The 21,204-nt window shown below is 33.4% G+C and overlaps 14 non-coding genes across 14 annotated transcripts; 6 read left to right on the top strand and 8 right to left on the bottom strand.

Annotated features, from left to right (window-relative positions):
- Positions 1 to 1,310: 1,310 nt before the first annotated feature.
- Positions 1,311 to 1,382, bottom strand: TRNAQ-UUG (transfer RNA glutamine (anticodon UUG)). The gene has a single exon. It is a non-coding gene; the product is annotated as a tRNA-Gln (tRNA).
- Positions 1,383 to 2,930: 1,548 nt separating this feature from the next.
- Positions 2,931 to 3,002, top strand: TRNAQ-CUG (transfer RNA glutamine (anticodon CUG)). Its single transcript has one exon. It is a non-coding gene; the product is annotated as a tRNA-Gln (tRNA).
- Positions 3,003 to 3,828: 826 nt separating this feature from the next.
- Positions 3,829 to 3,900, bottom strand: TRNAQ-UUG (transfer RNA glutamine (anticodon UUG)). The gene has a single exon. It is a non-coding gene; the product is annotated as a tRNA-Gln (tRNA).
- A 2,438-nt stretch (positions 3,901 to 6,338) lies between these two features.
- Positions 6,339 to 6,410, bottom strand: TRNAQ-UUG (transfer RNA glutamine (anticodon UUG)). The gene has a single exon. It is a non-coding gene; the product is annotated as a tRNA-Gln (tRNA).
- Positions 6,411 to 7,958: 1,548 nt separating this feature from the next.
- TRNAQ-CUG (transfer RNA glutamine (anticodon CUG)) lies at positions 7,959 to 8,030 on the top strand. Its single transcript has one exon. It is a non-coding gene; the product is annotated as a tRNA-Gln (tRNA).
- An 825-nt stretch (positions 8,031 to 8,855) lies between these two features.
- Positions 8,856 to 8,927, bottom strand: TRNAQ-UUG (transfer RNA glutamine (anticodon UUG)). Its single transcript has one exon. It is a non-coding gene; the product is annotated as a tRNA-Gln (tRNA).
- A 1,548-nt stretch (positions 8,928 to 10,475) lies between these two features.
- Positions 10,476 to 10,547, top strand: TRNAQ-CUG (transfer RNA glutamine (anticodon CUG)). Its single transcript has one exon. It is a non-coding gene; the product is annotated as a tRNA-Gln (tRNA).
- An 825-nt stretch (positions 10,548 to 11,372) lies between these two features.
- On the bottom strand, positions 11,373 to 11,444 carry TRNAQ-UUG (transfer RNA glutamine (anticodon UUG)). The gene has a single exon. It is a non-coding gene; the product is annotated as a tRNA-Gln (tRNA).
- A 1,548-nt stretch (positions 11,445 to 12,992) lies between these two features.
- On the top strand, positions 12,993 to 13,064 carry TRNAQ-CUG (transfer RNA glutamine (anticodon CUG)). Its single transcript has one exon. It is a non-coding gene; the product is annotated as a tRNA-Gln (tRNA).
- An 825-nt stretch (positions 13,065 to 13,889) lies between these two features.
- Positions 13,890 to 13,961, bottom strand: TRNAQ-UUG (transfer RNA glutamine (anticodon UUG)). The gene has a single exon. It is a non-coding gene; the product is annotated as a tRNA-Gln (tRNA).
- A 2,438-nt stretch (positions 13,962 to 16,399) lies between these two features.
- On the bottom strand, positions 16,400 to 16,471 carry TRNAQ-UUG (transfer RNA glutamine (anticodon UUG)). The gene has a single exon. It is a non-coding gene; the product is annotated as a tRNA-Gln (tRNA).
- Positions 16,472 to 18,019: 1,548 nt separating this feature from the next.
- Positions 18,020 to 18,091, top strand: TRNAQ-CUG (transfer RNA glutamine (anticodon CUG)). Its single transcript has one exon. It is a non-coding gene; the product is annotated as a tRNA-Gln (tRNA).
- Positions 18,092 to 18,916: 825 nt separating this feature from the next.
- TRNAQ-UUG (transfer RNA glutamine (anticodon UUG)) lies at positions 18,917 to 18,988 on the bottom strand. The gene has a single exon. It is a non-coding gene; the product is annotated as a tRNA-Gln (tRNA).
- Positions 18,989 to 20,536: 1,548 nt separating this feature from the next.
- TRNAQ-CUG (transfer RNA glutamine (anticodon CUG)) lies at positions 20,537 to 20,608 on the top strand. Its single transcript has one exon. It is a non-coding gene; the product is annotated as a tRNA-Gln (tRNA).
- Positions 20,609 to 21,204: the final 596 nt, after the last annotated feature.

The following is a 21,204-nucleotide window of genomic DNA, read 5'->3' as shown; positions in this document are numbered from 1 at the left end:
CTGGTGTTGGATTGGAGCTATCAATAACAAAAGATGACAGAAATGTAAAAGGTCGAGATTAGTAAAATAGTACCTCAAAGAATTGGACTGGTACCTTTGCATGCAAAGTCCAAAGTGCCAAGCGTTGCTCTTTGGAGCCACCCATGTGAGAGACAGAGAAATGGATGTAGTAGTTTGGAAATGTAGAATGTTTTAATATTCTTCAGTCAAATATGATCATTATTTTGTAAATTGCATTTCCTGATAAACGTTTGCACATTTAACACTGTTATGGAGAATGCAGCTGAAAAGAATCAAATCACATTATAGCTCTTTACACTATGAGCATTCAACTGAGATATCTTTTCATCAATGTAAGAAAAGCCCCCGCACTGATGCGCTCTCTTTTGTCTCAATGGAAAAATCCCTCATGTATGGCAGGGTTCCATGGTGTAATGGTTAGCACTCTGAATCCAGCGATCCGAGTTCAAATCTCGGTGGGACCTGCTTGAATTATGAGATTTAATATTTCACTAATTTCTTAGAATTTGGACTTGGAAAAACATAACGTCAAAGTTTTATACTGAAACTTATCAACGTATAAGTATGTATCTATGTACACATGGCTATATCCATCTAGATAGTGATAATACAATATAAAGAAATGAATTATTCATAAACATAAGTACTGAAGCTGAAAACTAAAAACTGTTCTTTCCCATCCACAATTTAAGCAAGAGGTTCTTTTCCTTTCTCATCTTTATGATCAGTAATAAGATAGTTCATTTTGCTGATTTCTTATCTGACAACATTCTTGACTTACACAGTGCATTTAATTGTGAATTTCTTTGAAAGAGGAATTCAGATTAATACATTTGACATGTCTTTCGAAAGATTCTACTTTGTGGTTATGGATCTACTTTAGAAAAACAGAGTGTAAATATCTGTGTGTCTTAATTTCAAGATTGTTATTTAAAAGTTCATCTCTTCTGTCCCCAAAATACACAATTTGATTCCTCAAGTTTTCTTTTAATGAAGGCTTTCCAATTAAAAAAGTTCTGTGTTCCCCTTATCAATAACAGTAAGATTTAAACAAGTAATATCTTGGATCAGCCTCTTGTGATGAGTTGAGAAAACAGAGTCAGCTCACAAAATATCTCATTATTTTGAGCCATTTTATTTCCATGTTTTCTAAAAGTTCTATCATTTGCTCACATCAAATAGACTTTAAAAATACAATCAATAAATCAATGTTTCACTCTACCCGTGTTAGATTTATGATATTTATGAATACACTTGACAGAAAAAGATTTGGTCATAAGTCATGAAAGTGGTCCCACCGAGATTTGAACTCGGATCCTTGGATTCAAAGTCCAAAGTCCTAACCATTACACCATGGAACCTCCCATGTGACAGAGGAGCAAATTGCTGCAGCAATGTGGACATTTCACATTTTTTATTTTCTACAGTCAAAGACAAACAGAATTATATAACTTTTCTATTCTGTTCAACTTTTGCCTATTGAACTATGTTAGGGAAGGATGTTGCACAAAGGACTCAAGTAACGCTATGACTCTGTTGAACAGTACTTTTTATGTGAGATAAGATTTTGCAATAAAAGATAAGATTCCCCCGTGAATGCAATCTCTTCTGCCAAAATGGAAAGCTCAACCTGGTACAGGTGGGTTGATGGTGTTATGCTTGTCAATCTGGACTCTGAAAACAGGGATCTAAGTACAAAGCTCAGTGGGACTTATCTAAACTTTACGATTTTTTTTCCATTCAGTTCTTAGAAGTATTAATTGGAAAAACATCTCATTTACTTATAAACTTGTACGTATCAACTTATATGTATGTATCTCCCTATATATCGCTATATGTCTATGTATATTTATCGGAAAATATAAATATATACATTATAAAAATACATATAATTGATAGAGGTGAAAATAATGAACAGTTGTTGCCTCTCCGCATTTGAAACATGAGCTTCTTCTCCTTCCTCTTCTATATGTCCTGAAATTGAGATAGTCACTTTTTAATCAATTTTGATCTAACAACATAGTTGATTTGTACAAAGCATACCATACGATCTGTGAATAATTCTAAAAAAGAAAATTAGATCAGTACCTTTGAGGCCTCCAAGCAAAAGCTTATATTTCATGATTGCAGATCGACTGTTGAAAATCAGCATGAGAAATGTTTTATTTCACAATTTCCATACTAATATACAAAAAACATTTGTACTATCTGAATGATACCGTCATTGTGGTTCTCTAGGTTTGATTTAAGAACACATCTCTTTCAAAATGTGCTATATTCGCCTTATCAATAGTGTGGAAATCTTCAAAAAGGAATGCTGGGAATCAGCCCTCTGAAATGCATTTGAGAAAAACAGGATAGGATTTTGTAATGTCGCACTATTTTGTGTAGGAATGTGATGTTATGTGTATTATAAAGTTCGTATTTCTGTAACTTGTTCAAGCTGTTGGACATTTTGAAAGGAGTCAACATTTGTCTCTTTCAACCTACTGGTGTTGGATTGGAGCTATCAATAACAAAAGATGACAGAAATGTAAAAGGTCGAGATTAGTAAAATAGTACCTCAAAGAATTGGACTGGTACCTTTGCATGCAAAGTCCAAAGTGCCAAGCATTGCTCTTTGGAGCCACCCATGTGAGAGACAGAGAAATGGATGTAGTAGTTTGGAAATGTAGAATGTTTTAATATTCTTCAGTCAAATATGATCATTATTTTGTAAATTGCATTTCCTGATAAACGTTTGCACATTTAACACTGTTATGGAGAATGCAGCTGAAAAGAATCAAATCACATTATAGCTCTTTACACTATGAGCATTCAACTGAGATATCTTTTCATCAATGTAAGAAAAGCCCCCGCACTGATGCGCTCTCTTTTGTCTCAATGGAAAAATCCCTCATGTATGGCAGGGTTCCATGGTGTAATGGATAGCACTCTGGACTCTGAATCCAGCGATCCGAGTTCAAATCTCGGTGGGACCTGCTTGAATTATGAGATTTAATATTTCACTAATTTCTTAGAATTTGGACTTGGAAAAACATAACGTCAACGTTTTATACTGAAACTTATCAACGTATAAGTATGTATCTATGTACACATGGCTATATCCATCTAGATAGTGATAATACAATATAAAGAAATGAATTATTCATAAACATAAGTACTGAAGTTGAAAACTAAAAACTGTTCTTTCCCATCCACAATTTAAGCAAGAGGTTCTTTTCCTTTCTCATCTTTATGATCAGTAATAAGATAGTTCATTTTGCTGATTTCTTATCTGACAACATTCTTGACTTACACAGTGCATTTAATTGTGAATTTCTTTGAAAGAGGAATTCAGATTAATACATTTGACATGTCTTTCGAAAGATTCTACTTTGTGGTTATGGATCTACTTTAGAAAAACAGAGTGTAAATATCTGTGTGTCTTAATTTCAAGATTGTTATTTAAAAGTTCATCTCTTCTGTACCCCAAAATACACAATTTGATTCCTCAAGTTTTCTTTTAATGAAGGCTTTCCAATTAAAAAAGTTCTGTGTTCCCCTTATCAATAACAGTAAGATTTAAACAAGTAATATCTTGGATCAGCCTCTTGTGATGAGTTGAGAAAACAGAGTCAGCTCACAAAATATCTCATTATTTTGAGCCATTTTATTTCCATGTTTTCTAAAAGTTCTATCATTTGCTCACATCAAATAGACTTTAAAAATACAATCAATAAATCAATGTTTCACTCTACCCGTGTTAGATTTATGATATTTATGAATACACTTGACAGAAAAAGATTTGGTCATAAGTCATGAAAGTGGTCCCACCAAGATTTGAACTCGGATCCTTGGATTCAAAGTCCAAAGTGCTAACCATTACACCATGGAACCTCCCATGTGACAGGGGAGCAAATTGCTGCAGCAATGTGGACATTTCACATTTTTTATTTTCTACAGTCAAAGACAAACAGAATTATATAACTTTTCTATTCTGTTCAACTTTTGCCTATTGAACTATGTTAGGGAAGGATGTTGCACAAAGGACTCAAGTAACGCTATGACTCTGTTGAACAGTACTTTTTATGTGAGATAAGATTTTGCAATAAAAGATAAGATTCCCCCGTGAATGCAATCTCTTCTGCCAAAATGGAAAGCTCAACCTGGTACAGGTGGGTTGATGGTGTTATGCTTGTCAATCTGGACTCTGAAAACAGGGATCTAAGTACAAAGCTCAGTGGGACTTATCTAAACTTTACGATTTTTTTTCCATTCAGTTCTTAGAAGTATTAATTGGAAAAACATCTCATTTACTTATAAACTTGTACATATCAACTTATATGTATGTATCTCCCTATATATCGCTATATGTCTATGTATATTTATCGGAAAATATAAATATATACATTATAAAAATACATATAATTAATAGAGGTGAAAATAATGAACAGTTGTTGCCTCTCCGCATTTGAAACATGAGCTTCTTCTCCTTCCTCTTCTATATGTCCTGAAATTGAGATAGTCACTTTTTAATCAATTTTGATCTAACAACATAGTTGATTTGTACAAAGCATATCATACGATCTGTGAATAATTCTAAAAAAGAAAATTAGATCAGTACCTTTGAGGCCTCCAAGCAAAAGCTTATATTTCATGATTGCAGATCGACTGTTGAAAATCAGCATGAGAAATGTTTTATTTCACAATTTCCATACTAATATACAAAAAACATTTGTACTATCTGAATGATACCGTCATTGTGGTTCTCTAGGTTTGATTTAAGAACACATCTCTTTCAAAATGTGCTATATTCGCCTTATCAATAGTGTGGAAATCTTCAAAAAGGAATGCTGGGAATCAGCCCTCTGAAATGCATTTGAGAAAAACAGGATAGGATTTTGTAATGTTGCACTATTTTGTGTAGGAATGTGATGTTATGTGTATTATAAAGTTCGTATTTCTGTAACTTGTTCAAGCTGTTGGACATTTTGAAAGGAGTCAACATTTGTCTCTTTCAACCTACTGGTGTTGGATTGGAGCTATCAATAACAAAAGATGACAGAAATGTAAAATGTCGAGATTAGTAAAATAGTACCTCAAAGAATTGGACTGGTACCTTTGCATGCAAAGTCCAAAGTGCCAAGCGTTGCTCTTTGGAGCCACCCATGTGAGAGACAGAGAAATGGATGTAGTAGTTTGGAAATGTAGAATGTTTTAATATTCTTCAGTCAAATATGATCATTATTTTGTAAATTGCATTTCCTGATAAACGTTTGCACATTTAACACTGTTATGGAGAATGCAGCTGAAAAGAATCAAATCACATTATAGCTCTTTACACTATGAGCATTCAACTGAGATATCTTTTCATCAATGTAAGAAAAGCCCCCGCACTGATGCGCTCTCTTTTGTCTCAATGGAAAAATCCCTCATGTATGGCAGGGTTCCATGGTGTAATGGTTAGCACTCTGAATCCAGCGATCCGAGTTCAAATCTCGGTGGGACCTGCTTGAATTATGAGATTTAATATTTCACTAATTTCTTAGAATTTGGACTTGGAAAAACATAACGTCAAAGTTTTATACTGAAACTTATCAACGTATAAGTATGTATCTATGTACACATGGCTATATCCATCTAGATAGTGATAATACAATATAAAGAAATGAATTATTCATAAACATAAGTACTGAAGCTGAAAACTAAAAACTGTTCTTTCCCATCCACAATTTAAGCAAGAGGTTCTTTTCCTTTCTCATCTTTATGATCAGTAATAAGATAGTTCATTTTGCTGATTTCTTATCTGACAACATTCTTGACTTACACAGTGCATTTAATTGTGAATTTCTTTGAAAGAGGAATTCAGATTAATACATTTGACATGTCTTTCGAAAGATTCTACTTTGTGGTTATGGATCTACTTTAGAAAAACAGAGTGTAAATATCTGTGTGTCTTAATTTCAAGATTGTTATTTAAAAGTTCATCTCTTCTGTCCCCAAAATACACAATTTGATTCCTCACGTTTTCTTTTAATGAAGGCTTTCCAATTAAAAAAGTTCCGTGTTCCCCTTATCAATAACAGTAAGATTTAAACAAGTAATATCTTGGATCAGCCTCTTGTGATGAGTTGAGAAAACAGAGTCAGCTCACAAAATATCTCATTATTTTGAGCCATTTTATTTCCATGTTTTCTAAAAGTTCTATCATTTGCTCACATCAAATAGACTTTAAAAATACAATCAATAAATCAATGTTTCACTCTACCCGTGTTAGATTTATGATATTTATGAATACACTTGACAGAAAAAGATTTGGTCATAAGTCATGAAAGTGGTCCCACCGAGATTTGAACTCGGATCCTTGGATTCAAAGTCCAAAGTCCTAACCATTACACCATGGAACCTCCCATGTGACAGGGGAGCAAATTGCTGCAGCAATGTGGACATTTCACATTTTTTATTTTCTACAGTCAAAGACAAACAGAATTATATAACTTTTCTATTCTGTTCAACTTTTGCCTATTGAACTATGTTAGGGAAGGATGTTGCACAAAGGACTCAAGTAACGCTATGACTCTGTTGAACAGTACTTTTTATGTGAGATAAGATTTTGCAATAAAAGATAAGATTCCCCCGTGAATGCAATCTCTTCTGCCAAAATGGAAAGCTCAACCTGGTACAGGTGGGTTGATGGTGTTATGCTTGTCAATCTGGACTCTGAAAACAGGGATCTAAGTACAAAGCTCAGTGGGACTTATCTAAACTTTACGATTTTTTTTCCATTCAGTTCTTAGAAGTATTAATTGGAAAAACATCTCATTTACTTATAAACTTGTACGTATCAACTTATATGTATGTATCTCCCTATATATCGCTATATGTCTATGTATATTTATCGGAAAATATAAATATATACATTATAAAAATACATATAATTGATAGAGGTGAAAATAATGAACAGTTGTTGCCTCTCCGCATTTGAAACATGAGCTTCTTCTCCTTCCTCTTCTATATGTCCTGAAATTGAGATAGTCACTTTTTAATCAATTTTGATCTAACAACATAGTTGATTTGTACAAAGCATATCATACGATCTGTGAATAATTCTAAAAAAGAAAATTAGATCAGTACCTTTGAGGCCTCCAAGCAAAAGCTTATATTTCATGATTGCAGATCGACTGTTGAAAATCAGCATGAGAAATGTTTTATTTCACAATTTCCATACTAATATACAAAAAACATTTGTACTATCTGAATGATACCGTCATTGTGGTTCTCTAGGTTTGATTTAAGAACACATCTCTTTCAAAATGTGCTATATTCGCCTTATCAATAGTGTGGAAATCTTCAAAAAGGAATGCTGGGAATCAGCCCTCTGAAATGCATTTGAGAAAAACAGGATAGGATTTTGTAATGTCGCACTATTTTGTGTAGGAATGTGATGTTATGTGTATTATAAAGTTCGTATTTCTGTAACTTGTTCAAGCTGTTGGACATTTTGAAAGGAGTCAACATTTGTCTCTTTCAACCTACTGGTGTTGGATTGGAGCTATCAATAACAAAAGATGACAGAAATGTAAAAGGTCGAGATTAGTAAAATAGTACCTCAAAGAATTGGACTGGTACCTTTGCATGCAAAGTCCAAAGTGCCAAGCGTTGCTCTTTGGAGCCACCCATGTGAGAGACAGAGAAATGGATGTAGTAGTTTGGAAATGTAGAATGTTTTAATATTCTTCAGTCAAATATGATCATTATTTTGTAAATTGCATTTCCTGATAAACGTTTGCACATTTAACACTGTTATGGAGAATGCAGCTGAAAAGAATCAAATCACATTATAGCTCTTTACACTATGAGCATTCAACTGAGATATCTTTTCATCAATGAAAGAAAAGCCCCCGCACTGATGCGCTCTCTTTTGTCTCAATGGAAAAATCCCTCATGTATGGCAGGGTTCCATGGTGTAATGGTTAGCACTCTGGACTCTGAATCCAGCGATCCGAGTTCAAATCTCGGTGGGACCTGCTTGAATTATGAGATTTAATATTTCACTAATTTCTTAGAATTTGGACTTGGAAAAACATAACGTCAAAGTTTTATACTGAAACTTATCAACGTATAAGTATGTATCTATGTACACATGGCTATATCCATCTAGATAGTGATAATACAATATAAAGAAATGAATTATTCATAAACATAAGTACTGAAGCTGAAAACTAAAAACTGTTCTTTCCCATCCACAATTTAAGCAAGAGGTTCTTTTCCTTTCTCATCTTTATGATCAGTAATAAGATAGTTCATTTTGCTGATTTCTTATCTGACAACATTCTTGACTTACACAGTGCATTTAATTGTGAATTTCTTTGAAAGAGGAATTCAGATTAATACATTTGACATGTCTTTCGAAAGATTCTACTTTGTGGTTATGGATCTACTTTAGAAAAACAGAGTGTAAATATCTGTGTGTCTTAATTTCAAGATTGTTATTTAAAAGTTCATCTCTTCTGTCCCCAAAATACACAATTTGATTCCTCAAGTTTTCTTTTAATGAAGGCTTTCCAATTAAAAAAGTTCCGTGTTCCCCTTATCAATAACAGTAAGATTTAAACAAGTAATATCTTGGATCAGCCTCTTGTGATGAGTTGAGAAAACAGAGTCAGCTCACAAAATATCTCATTATTTTGAGCCATTTTATTTCCATGTTTTCTAAAAGTTCTATCATTTGCTCACATCAAATAGACTTTAAAAATACAATCAATAAATCAATGTTTCACTCTACCCGTGTTAGATTTATGATATTTATGAATACACTTGACAGAAAAAGATTTGGTCATAAGTCATGAAAGTGGTCCCACCGAGATTTGAACTCGGATCCTTGGATTCAAAGTCCAAAGTCCTAACCATTACACCATGGAACCTCCCATGTGACAGTGGAGCAAATTGCTGCAGCAATGTGGACATTTCACATTTTTTATTTTCTACAGTCAAAGACAAACAGAATTATATAACTTTTCTATTCTGTTCAACTTTTGCCTATTGAACTATGTTAGGGAAGGATGTTGCACAAAGGACTCAAGTAACGCTATGACTCTGTTGAACAGTACTTTTTATGTGAGATAAGATTTTGCAATAAAAGATAAGATTCCCCCGTGAATGCAATCTCTTCTGCCAAAATGGAAAGCTCAACCTGGTACAGGTGGGTTGATGGTGTTATGCTTGTCAATCTGGACTCTGAAAACAGGGATCTAAGTACAAAGCTCAGTGGGACTTATCTAAACTTTACAATTTTTTTTCCATTCAGTTCTTAGAAGTATTAATTGGAAAAACATCTCATTTACTTATAAACTTGTACGTATCAACTTATATGTATGTATCTCCCTATATATCGCTATATGTCTATGTATATTTATCGGAAAATATAAATATATACATTATAAAAATACATATAATTGATAGAGGTGAAAATAATGAACAGTTGTTGCCTCTCCGCATTTGAAACATGAGCTTCTTCTCCTTCCTCTTCTATATGTCCTGAAATTGAGATAGTCACTTTTTAATCAATTTTGATCTAACAACATAGTTGATTTGTACAAAGCATATCATACGATCTGTGAATAATTCTAAAAAAGAAAATTAGATCAGTACCTTTGAGGCCTCCAAGCAAAAGCTTATATTTCATGATTGCAGATCGACTGTTGAAAATCAGCATGAGAAATGTTTTATTTCACAATTTCCATACTAATATACAAAAAACATTTGTACTATCTGAATGATACCGTCATTGTGGTTCTCTAGGTTTGATTTAAGAACACATCTCTTTCAAAATGTGCTATATTCGCCTTATCAATAGTGTGGAAATCTTCAAAAAGGAATGCTGGGAATCAGCCCTCTGAAATGCATTTGAGAAAAACAGGATAGGATTTTGTAATGTCGCACTATTTTGTGTAGGAATGTGATGTTATGTGTATTATAAAGTTCGTATTTCTGTAACTTGTTCAAGCTGTTGGACATTTTGAAAGGAGTCAACATTTGTCTCTTTCAACCTACTGGTGTTGGATTGGAGCTATCAATAACAAAAGATGACAGAAATGTAAAAGGTCGAGATTAGTAAAATAGTACCTCAAAGAATTGGACTGGTACCTTTGCATGCAAAGTCCAAAGTGCCAAGCGTTGCTCTTTGGAGCCACCCATGTGAGAGACAGAGAAATGGATGTAGTAGTTTGGAAATGTAGAATGTTTTAATATTCTTCAGTCAAATATGATCATTATTTTGTAAATTGCATTTCCTGATAAACGTTTGCACATTTAACACTGTTATGGAGAATGCAGCTGAAAAGAATCAAATCACATTATAGCTCTTTACACTATGAGCATTCAACTGAGATATCTTTTCATCAATGTAAGAAAAGCCCCCGCACTGATGCGCTCTCTTTTGTCTCAATGGAAAAATCCCTCATGTATGGCAGGGTTCCATGGTGTAATGGTTAGCACTCTGGACTCTGAATCCAGCGATCCGAGTTCAAATCTCGGTGGGACCTGCTTGAATTATGAGATTTAATATTTCACTAATTTCTTAGAATTTGGACTTGGAAAAACATAACGTCAAAGTTTTATACTGAAACTTATCAACGTATAAGTATGTATCTATGTACACATGGCTATATCCATCTAGATAGTGATAATACAATATAAAGAAATGAATTATTCATAAACATAAGTACTGAAGCTGAAAACTAAAAACTGTTCTTTCCCATCCACAATTTAAGCAAGAGGTTCTTTTCCTTTCTCATCTTTATGATCAGTAATCAGATAGTTCATTTTGCTGATTTCTTATCTGACAACATTCTTGACTTACACAGTGCATTTAATTGTGAATTTCTTTGAAAGAGGAATTCAGATTAATACATTTGACATGTCTTTCGAAAGATTCTACTTTGTGGTTATGGATCTACTTTAGAAAAACAGAGTGTAAATATCTGTGTGTCTTAATTTCAAGATTGTTATTTAAAAGTTCATCTCTTCTGTCCCCAAAATACACAATTTGATTCCTCAAGTTTTCTTTTAATGAAGGCTTTCCAATTAAAAAAGTTCTGTGTTCCCCTTATCAATAACAGTAAGATTTAAACAAGTAATATCTTGGATCAGCCTCTTGTGATGAGTTGAGAAAACAGAGTCAGCTCACAAAATATCTCATTATTTTGAGCCATTTTATTTCCATGTTTTCTAAAAGTTCTATCATTTGCTCACATCAAATAGACTTTAAAAATACAATCAATAAATCAATGTTTCACTCTACCCGTGTTAGATTTATGATATTTATGAATACACTTGACAGAAAAAGATTTGGTCATAAGTCATGAAAGTGGTCCCACCGAGATTTGAACTCGGATCCTTGGATTCAAAGTCCAAAGTGCTAACCATTACACCATGGAACCTCCCATGTGACAGTGGAGCAATTTGCTGCAGCAATGTGGACATTTCACATTTTTTATTTTCTACAGTCAAAGACAAACAGAATTATATAACTTTTCTATTCTGTTCAACTTTTGCCTATTGAACTATGTTAGGGAAGGATGTTGCACAAAGGACTCAAGTAACGCTATGACTCTGTTGAACAGTAATTTTTATGTGAGATAAGATTTTGCAATAAAAGATAAGATTCCCCCGTGAATGCAATCTCTTCTGCCAAAATGGAAAGCTCAACCTGGTACAGGTGGGTTGATGGTGTTATGCTTGTCAATCTGGACTCTGAAAACAGGGATCTAAGTTCAAAGCTCAGTGGGACTTATCTAAACTTTACGATTTTTTTTCCATTCAGTTCTTAGAAGTATTAATTGGAAAAACATCTCATTTACTTATAAACTTGTACGTATCAACTTATATGTATGTATCTCCCTATATATCGCTATATGTCTATGTATATTTATCGGAAAATATAAATATATACATTATAAAAATACATATAATTGATAGAGGTGAAAATAATGAACAGTTGTTGCCTCTCCGCATTTGAAACATGAGCTTCTTCTCCTTCCTCTTCTATATGTCCTGAAATTGAGATAGTCACTTTTTAATCAATTTTGATCTAACAACATAGTTGATTTGTACAAAGCATACCATACGATCTGTGAATAATTCTAAAAAAGAAAATTAGATCAGTACCTTTGAGGCCTCCAAGCAAAAGCTTATATTTCATGATTGCAGATCGACTGTTGAAAATCAGCATGACAAATGTTTTATTTCACAATTTCCATACTAATATACAAAAAACATTTGTACTATCTGAATGATACCGTCATTGTGGTTCTCTAGGTTTGATTTAAGAACACATCTCTTTCAAAATGTGCTATATTCGCCTTATCAATAGTGTGGAAATCTTCAAAAAGGAATGCTGGGAATCAGCCCTCTGAAATGCATTTGAGAAAAACAGGATAGGATTTTGTAATGTCGCACTATTTTGTGTAGGAATGTGATGTTATGTGTATTATAAAGTTCGTATTTCTGTAACTTGTTCAAGCTGTTGGACATTTTGAAAGGAGTCAACATTTGTCTCTTTCAACCTACTGGTGTTGGATTGGAGCTATCAATAACAAAAGATGACAGAAATGTAAAAGGTCGAGATTAGTAAAATAGTACCTCAAAGAATTGGACTGGTACCTTTGCATGCAAAGTCCAAAGTGCCAAGCATTGCTCTTTGGAGCCACCCATGTGAGAGACAGAGAAATGGATGTAGTAGTTTGGAAATGTAGAATGTTTTAATATTCTTCAGTCAAATATGATCATTATTTTGTAAATTGCATTTCCTGATAAACGTTTGCACATTTAACACTGTTATGGAGAATGCAGCTGAAAAGAATCAAATCACATTATAGCTCTTTACACTATGAGCATTCAACTGAGATATCTTTTCATCAATGTAAGAAAAGCCCCCGCACTGATGCGCTCTCTTTTGTCTCAATGGAAAAATCCCTCATGTATGGCAGGGTTCCATGGTGTAATGGATAGCACTCTGGACTCTGAATCCAGCGATCCGAGTTCAAATCTCGGTGGGACCTGCTTGAATTATGAGATTTAATATTTCACTAATTTCTTAGAATTTGGACTTGGAAAAACATAACGTCAACGTTTTATACTGAAACTTATCAACGTATAAGTATGTATCTATGTACACATGGCTATATCCATCTAGATAGTGATAATACAATATAAAGAAATGAATTATTCATAAACATAAGTACTGAAGTTGAAAACTAAAAACTGTTCTTTCCCATCCACAATTTAAGCAAGAGGTTCTTTTCCTTTCTCATCTTTATGATCAGTAATAAGATAGTTCATTTTGCTGATTTCTTATCTGACAACATTCTTGACTTACACAGTGCATTTAATTGTGAATTTCTTTGAAAGAGGAATTCAGATTAATACATTTGACATGTCTTTCGAAAGATTCTACTTTGTGGTTATGGATCTACTTTAGAAAAACAGAGTGTAAATATCTGTGTGTCTTAATTTCAAGATTGTTATTTAAAAGTTCATCTCTTCTGTCCCCAAAATACACAATTTGATTCCTCAAGTTTTCTTTTAATGAAGGCTTTCCAATTAAAAAAGTTCTGTGTTCCCCTTATCAATAACAGTAAGATTTAAACAAGTAATATCTTGGATCAGCCTCTTGTGATGAGTTGAGAAAACAGAGTCAGCTCACAAAATATCTCATTATTTTGAGCCATTTTATTTCCATGTTTTCTAAAAGTTCTATCATTTGCTCACATCAAATAGACTTTAAAAATACAATCAATAAATCAATGTTTCACTCTACCCGTGTTAGATTTATGATATTTATGAATACACTTGACAGAAAAAGATTTGGTCATAAGTCATGAAAGTGGTCCCACCAAGATTTGAACTCGGATCCTTGGATTCAAAGTCCAAAGTGCTAACCATTACACCATGGAACCTCCCATGTGACAGGGGAGCAAATTGCTGCAGCAATGTGGACATTTCACATTTTTTATTTTCTACAGTCAAAGACAAACAGAATTATATAACTTTTCTATTCTGTTCAACTTTTGCCTATTGAACTATGTTAGGGAAGGATGTTGCACAAAGGACTCAAGTAACGCTATGACTCTGTTGAACAGTACTTTTTATGTGAGATAAGATTTTGCAATAAAAGATAAGATTCCCCCGTGAATGCAATCTCTTCTGCCAAAATGGAAAGCTCAACCTGGTACAGGTGGGTTGATGGTGTTATGCTTGTCAATCTGGACTCTGAAAACAGGGATCTAAGTACAAAGCTCAGTGGGACTTATCTAAACTTTACGATTTTTTTTCCATTCAGTTCTTAGAAGTATTAATTGGAAAAACATCTCATTTACTTATAAACTTGTACATATCAACTTATATGTATGTATCTCCCTATATATCGCTATATGTCTATGTATATTTATCGGAAAATATAAATATATACATTATAAAAATACATATAATTAATAGAGGTGAAAATAATGAACAGTTGTTGCCTCTCCGCATTTGAAACATGAGCTTCTTCTCCTTCCTCTTCTATATGTCCTGAAATTGAGATAGTCACTTTTTAATCAATTTTGATCTAACAACATAGTTGATTTGTACAAAGCATATCATACGATCTGTGAATAATTCTAAAAAAGAAAATTAGATCAGTACCTTTGAGGCCTCCAAGCAAAAGCTTATATTTCATGATTGCAGATCGACTGTTGAAAATCAGCATGAGAAATGTTTTATTTCACAATTTCCATACTAATATACAAAAAACATTTGTACTATCTGAATGATACCGTCATTGTGGTTCTCTAGGTTTGATTTAAGAACACATCTCTTTCAAAATGTGCTATATTCGCCTTATCAATAGTGTGGAAATCTTCAAAAAGGAATGCTGGGAATCAGCCCTCTGAAATGCATTTGAGAAAAACAGGATAGGATTTTGTAATGTTGCACTATTTTGTGTAGGAATGTGATGTTATGTGTATTATAAAGTTCGTATTTCTGTAACTTGTTCAAGCTGTTGGACATTTTGAAAGGAGTCAACATTTGTCTCTTTCAACCTACTGGTGTTGGATTGGAGCTATCAATAACAAAAGATGACAGAAATGTAAAATGTCGAGATTAGTAAAATAGTACCTCAAAGAATTGGACTGGTACCTTTGCATGCAAAGTCCAAAGTGCCAAGCGTTGCTCTTTGGAGCCACCCATGTGAGAGACAGAGAAATGGATGTAGTAGTTTGGAAATGTAGAATGTTTTAATATTCTTCAGTCAAATATGATCATTATTTTGTAAATTGCATTTCCTGATAAACGTTTGCACATTTAACACTGTTATGGAGAATGCAGCTGAAAAGAATCAAATCACATTATAGCTCTTTACACTATGAGCATTCAACTGAGATATCTTTTCATCAATGTAAGAAAAGCCCCCGCACTGATGCGCTCTCTTTTGTCTCAATGGAAAAATCCCTCATGTATGGCAGGGTTCCATGGTGTAATGGTTAGCACTCTGAATCCAGCGATCCGAGTTCAAATCTCGGTGGGACCTGCTTGAATTATGAGATTTAATATTTCACTAATTTCTTAGAATTTGGACTTGGAAAAACATAACGTCAAAGTTTTATACTGAAACTTATCAACGTATAAGTATGTATCTATGTACACATGGCTATATCCATCTAGATAGTGATAATACAATATAAAGAAATGAATTATTCATAAACATAAGTACTGAAGCTGAAAACTAAAAACTGTTCTTTCCCATCCACAATTTAAGCAAGAGGTTCTTTTCCTTTCTCATCTTTATGATCAGTAATAAGATAGTTCATTTTGCTGATTTCTTATCTGACAACATTCTTGACTTACACAGTGCATTTAATTGTGAATTTCTTTGAAAGAGGAATTCAGATTAATACATTTGACATGTCTTTCGAAAGATTCTACTTTGTGGTTATGGATCTACTTTAGAAAAACAGAGTGTAAATATCTGTGTGTCTTAATTTCAAGATTGTTATTTAAAAGTTCATCTCTTCTGTCCCCAAAATACACAATTTGATTCCTCACGTTTTCTTTTAATGAAGGCTTTCCAATTAAAAAAGTTCCGTGTTCCCCTTATCAATAACAGTAAGATTTAAACAAGTAATATCTTGGATCAGCCTCTTGTGATGAGTTGAGAAAACAGAGTCAGCTCACAAAATATCTCATTATTTTGAGCCATTTTATTTCCATGTTTTCTAAAAGTTCTATCATTTGCTCACATCAAATAGACTTTAAAAATACAATCAATAAATCAATGTTTCACTCTACCCGTGTTAGATTTATGATATTTATGAATACACTTGACAGAAAAAGATTTGGTCATAAGTCATGAAAGTGGTCCCACCGAGATTTGAACTCGGATCCTTGGATTCAAAGTCCAAAGTCCTAACCATTACACCATGGAACCTCCCATGTGACAGGGGAGCAAATTGCTGCAGCAATGTGGACATTTCACATTTTTTATTTTCTACAGTCAAAGACAAACAGAATTATATAACTTTTCTATTCTGTTCAACTTTTGCCTATTGAACTATGTTAGGGAAGGATGTTGCACAAAGGACTCAAGTAACGCTATGACTCTGTTGAACAGTACTTTTTATGTGAGATAAGATTTTGCAATAAAAGATAAGATTCCCCCGTGAATGCAATCTCTTCTGCCAAAATGGAAAGCTCAACCTGGTACAGGTGGGTTGATGGTGTTATGCTTGTCAATCTGGACTCTGAAAACAGGGATCTAAGTACAAAGCTCAGTGGGACTTATCTAAACTTTACGATTTTTTTTCCATTCAGTTCTTAGAAGTATTAATTGGAAAAACATCTCATTTACTTATAAACTTGTACGTATCAACTTATATGTATGTATCTCCCTATATATCGCTATATGTCTATGTATATTTATCGGAAAATATAAATATATACATTATAAAAATACATATAATTGATAGAGGTGAAAATAATGAACAGTTGTTGCCTCTCCGCATTTGAAACATGAGCTTCTTCTCCTTCCTCTTCTATATGTCCTGAAATTGAGATAGTCACTTTTTAATCAATTTTGATCTAACAACATAGTTGATTTGTACAAAGCATATCATACGATCTGTGAATAATTCTAAAAAAGAAAATTAGATCAGTACCTTTGAGGCCTCCAAGCAAAAGCTTATATTTCATGATTGCAGATCGACTGTTGAAAATCAGCATGAGAAATGTTTTATTTCACAATTTCCATACTAATATACAAAAAACATTTGTACTATCTGAATGATACCGTCATTGTGGTTCTCTAGGTTTGATTTAAGAACACATCTCTTTCAAAATGTGCTATATTCGCCTTATCAATAGTGTGGAAATCTTCAAAAAGGAATGCTGGGAATCAGCCCTCTGAAATGCATTTGAGAAAAACAGGATAGGATTTTGTAATGTCGCACTATTTTGTGTAGGAATGTGATGTTATGTGTATTATAAAGTTCGTATTTCTGTAACTTGTTCAAGCTGTTGGACATTTTGAAAGGAGTCAACATTTGTCTCTTTCAACCTACTGGTGTTGGATTGGAGCTATCAATAACAAAAGATGACAGAAATGTAAAAGGTCGAGATTAGTAAAATAGTACCTCAAAGAATTGGACTGGTACCTTTGCATGCAAAGTCCAAAGTGCCAAGCGTTGCTCTTTGGAGCCACCCATGTGAGAGACAGAGAAATGGATGTAGTAGTTTGGAAATGTAGAATGTTTTAATATTCTTCAGTCAAATATGATCATTATTTTGTAAATTGCATTTCCTGATAAACGTTTGCACATTTAACACTGTTATGGAGAATGCAGCTGAAAAGAATCAAATCACATTATAGCTCTTTACACTATGAGCATTCAACTGAGATATCTTTTCATCAATGAAAGAAAAGCCCCCGCACTGATGCGCTCTCTTTTGTCTCAATGGAAAAATCCCTCATGTATGGCAGGGTTCCATGGTGTAATGGTTAGCACTCTGGACTCTGAATCCAGCGATCCGAGTTCAAATCTCGGTGGGACCTGCTTGAATTATGAGATTTAATATTTCACTAATTTCTTAGAATTTGGACTTGGAAAAACATAACGTCAAAGTTTTATACTGAAACTTATCAACGTATAAGTATGTATCTATGTACACATGGCTATATCCATCTAGATAGTGATAATACAATATAAAGAAATGAATTATTCATAAACATAAGTACTGAAGCTGAAAACTAAAAACTGTTCTTTCCCATCCACAATTTAAGCAAGAGGTTCTTTTCCTTTCTCATCTTTATGATCAGTAATAAGATAGTTCATTTTGCTGATTTCTTATCTGACAACATTCTTGACTTACACAGTGCATTTAATTGTGAATTTCTTTGAAAGAGGAATTCAGATTAATACATTTGACATGTCTTTCGAAAGATTCTACTTTGTGGTTATGGATCTACTTTAGAAAAACAGAGTGTAAATATCTGTGTGTCTTAATTTCAAGATTGTTATTTAAAAGTTCATCTCTTCTGTCCCCAAAATACACAATTTGATTCCTCAAGTTTTCTTTTAATGAAGGCTTTCCAATTAAAAAAGTTCCGTGTTCCCCTTATCAATAACAGTAAGATTTAAACAAGTAATATCTTGGATCAGCCTCTTGTGATGAGTTGAGAAAACAGAGTCAGCTCACAAAATATCTCATTATTTTGAGCCATTTTATTTCCATGTTTTCTAAAAGTTCTATCATTTGCTCACATCAAATAGACTTTAAAAATACAATCAATAAATCAATGTTTCACTCTACCCGTGTTAGATTTATGATATTTATGAATACACTTGACAGAAAAAGATTTGGTCATAAGTCATGAAAGTGGTCCCACCGAGATTTGAACTCGGATCCTTGGATTCAAAGTCCAAAGTCCTAACCATTACACCATGGAACCTCCCATGTGACAGTGGAGCAAATTGCTGCAGCAATGTGGACATTTCACATTTTTTATTTTCTACAGTCAAAGACAAACAGAATTATATAACTTTTCTATTCTGTTCAACTTTTGCCTATTGAACTATGTTAGGGAAGGATGTTGCACAAAGGACTCAAGTAACGCTATGACTCTGTTGAACAGTACTTTTTATGTGAGATAAGATTTTGCAATAAAAGATAAGATTCCCCCGTGAATGCAATCTCTTCTGCCAAAATGGAAAGCTCAACCTGGTACAGGTGGGTTGATGGTGTTATGCTTGTCAATCTGGACTCTGAAAACAGGGATCTAAGTACAAAGCTCAGTGGGACTTATCTAAACTTTACAATTTTTTTTCCATTCAGTTCTTAGAAGTATTAATTGGAAAAACATCTCATTTACTTATAAACTTGTACGTATCAACTTATATGTATGTATCTCCCTATATATCGCTATATGTCTATGTATATTTATCGGAAAATATAAATATATACATTATAAAAATACATATAATTGATAGAGGTGAAAATAATGAACAGTTGTTGCCTCTCCGCATTTGAAACATGAGCTTCTTCTCCTTCCTCTTCTATATGTCCTGAAATTGAGATAGTCACTTTTTAATCAATTTTGATCTAACAACATAGTTGATTTGTACAAAGCATATCATACGATCTGTGAATAATTCTAAAAAAGAAAATTAGATCAGTACCTTTGAGGCCTCCAAGCAAAAGCTTATATTTCATGATTGCAGATCGACTGTTGAAAATCAGCATGAGAAATGTTTTATTTCACAATTTCCATACTAATATACAAAAAACATTTGTACTATCTGAATGATACCGTCATTGTGGTTCTCTAGGTTTGATTTAAGAACACATCTCTTTCAAAATGTGCTATATTCGCCTTATCAATAGTGTGGAAATCTTCAAAAAGGAATGCTGGGAATCAGCCCTCTGAAATGCATTTGAGAAAAACAGGATAGGATTTTGTAATGTCGCACTATTTTGTGTAGGAATGTGATGTTATGTGTATTATAAAGTTCGTATTTCTGTAACTTGTTCAAGCTGTTGGACATTTTGAAAGGAGTCAACATTTGTCTCTTTCAACCTACTGGTGTTGGATTGGAGCTATCAATAACAAAAGATGACAGAAATGTAAAAGGTCGAGATTAGTAAAATAGTACCTCAAAGAATTGGACTGGTACCTTTGCATGCAAAGTCCAAAGTGCCAAGCGTTGCTCTTTGGAGCCACCCATGTGAGAGACAGAGAAATGGATGTAGTAGTTTGGAAATGTAGAATGTTTTAATATTCTTCAGTCAAATATGATCATTATTTTGTAAATTGCATTTCCTGATAAACGTTTGCACATTTAACACTGTTATGGAGAATGCAGCTGAAAAGAATCAAATCACATTATAGCTCTTTACACTATGAGCATTCAACTGAGATATCTTTTCATCAATGTAAGAAAAGCCCCCGCACTGATGCGCTCTCTTTTGTCTCAATGGAAAAATCCCTCATGTATGGCAGGGTTCCATGGTGTAATGGTTAGCACTCTGGACTCTGAATCCAGCGATCCGAGTTCAAATCTCGGTGGGACCTGCTTGAATTATGAGATTTAATATTTCACTAATTTCTTAGAATTTGGACTTGGAAAAACATAACGTCAAAGTTTTATACTGAAACTTATCAACGTATAAGTATGTATCTATGTACACATGGCTATATCCATCTAGATAGTGATAATACAATATAAAGAAATGAATTATTCATAAACATAAGTACTGAAGCTGAAAACTAAAAACTGTTCTTTCCCATCCACAATTTAAGCAAGAGGTTCTTTTCCTTTCTCATCTTTATGATCAGTAATCAGATAGTTCATTTTGCTGATTTCTTATCTGACAACATTCTTGACTTACACAGTGCATTTAATTGTGAATTTCTTTGAAAGAGGAATTCAGATTAATACATTTGACATGTCTTTCGAAAGATTCTACTTTGTGGTTATGGATCTACTTTAGAAAAACAGAGTGTAAATATCTGTGTGTCTTAATTTCAAGATTGTTATTTAAAAGTTCATCTCTTCTGTCCCCAAAATACACAATTTGATTCCTCAAGTTTTCTTTTAATGAAGGCTTTCCAATTAAAAAAGTTCTGTGTTCCCCTTATCAATAACAGTAAGATTTAAACAAGTAATA

The sequence above is a fragment of the Lissotriton vulgaris genome, chromosome 4_1, assembly GCF_964263255.1.
Source record: "Lissotriton vulgaris chromosome 4_1, aLisVul1.2, whole genome shotgun sequence".
NCBI classification, from domain to species: Eukaryota; Metazoa; Chordata; class Amphibia; order Caudata; family Salamandridae; genus Lissotriton; species Lissotriton vulgaris.
This window is presented reverse-complemented; position numbering and strand designations above follow the sequence as displayed.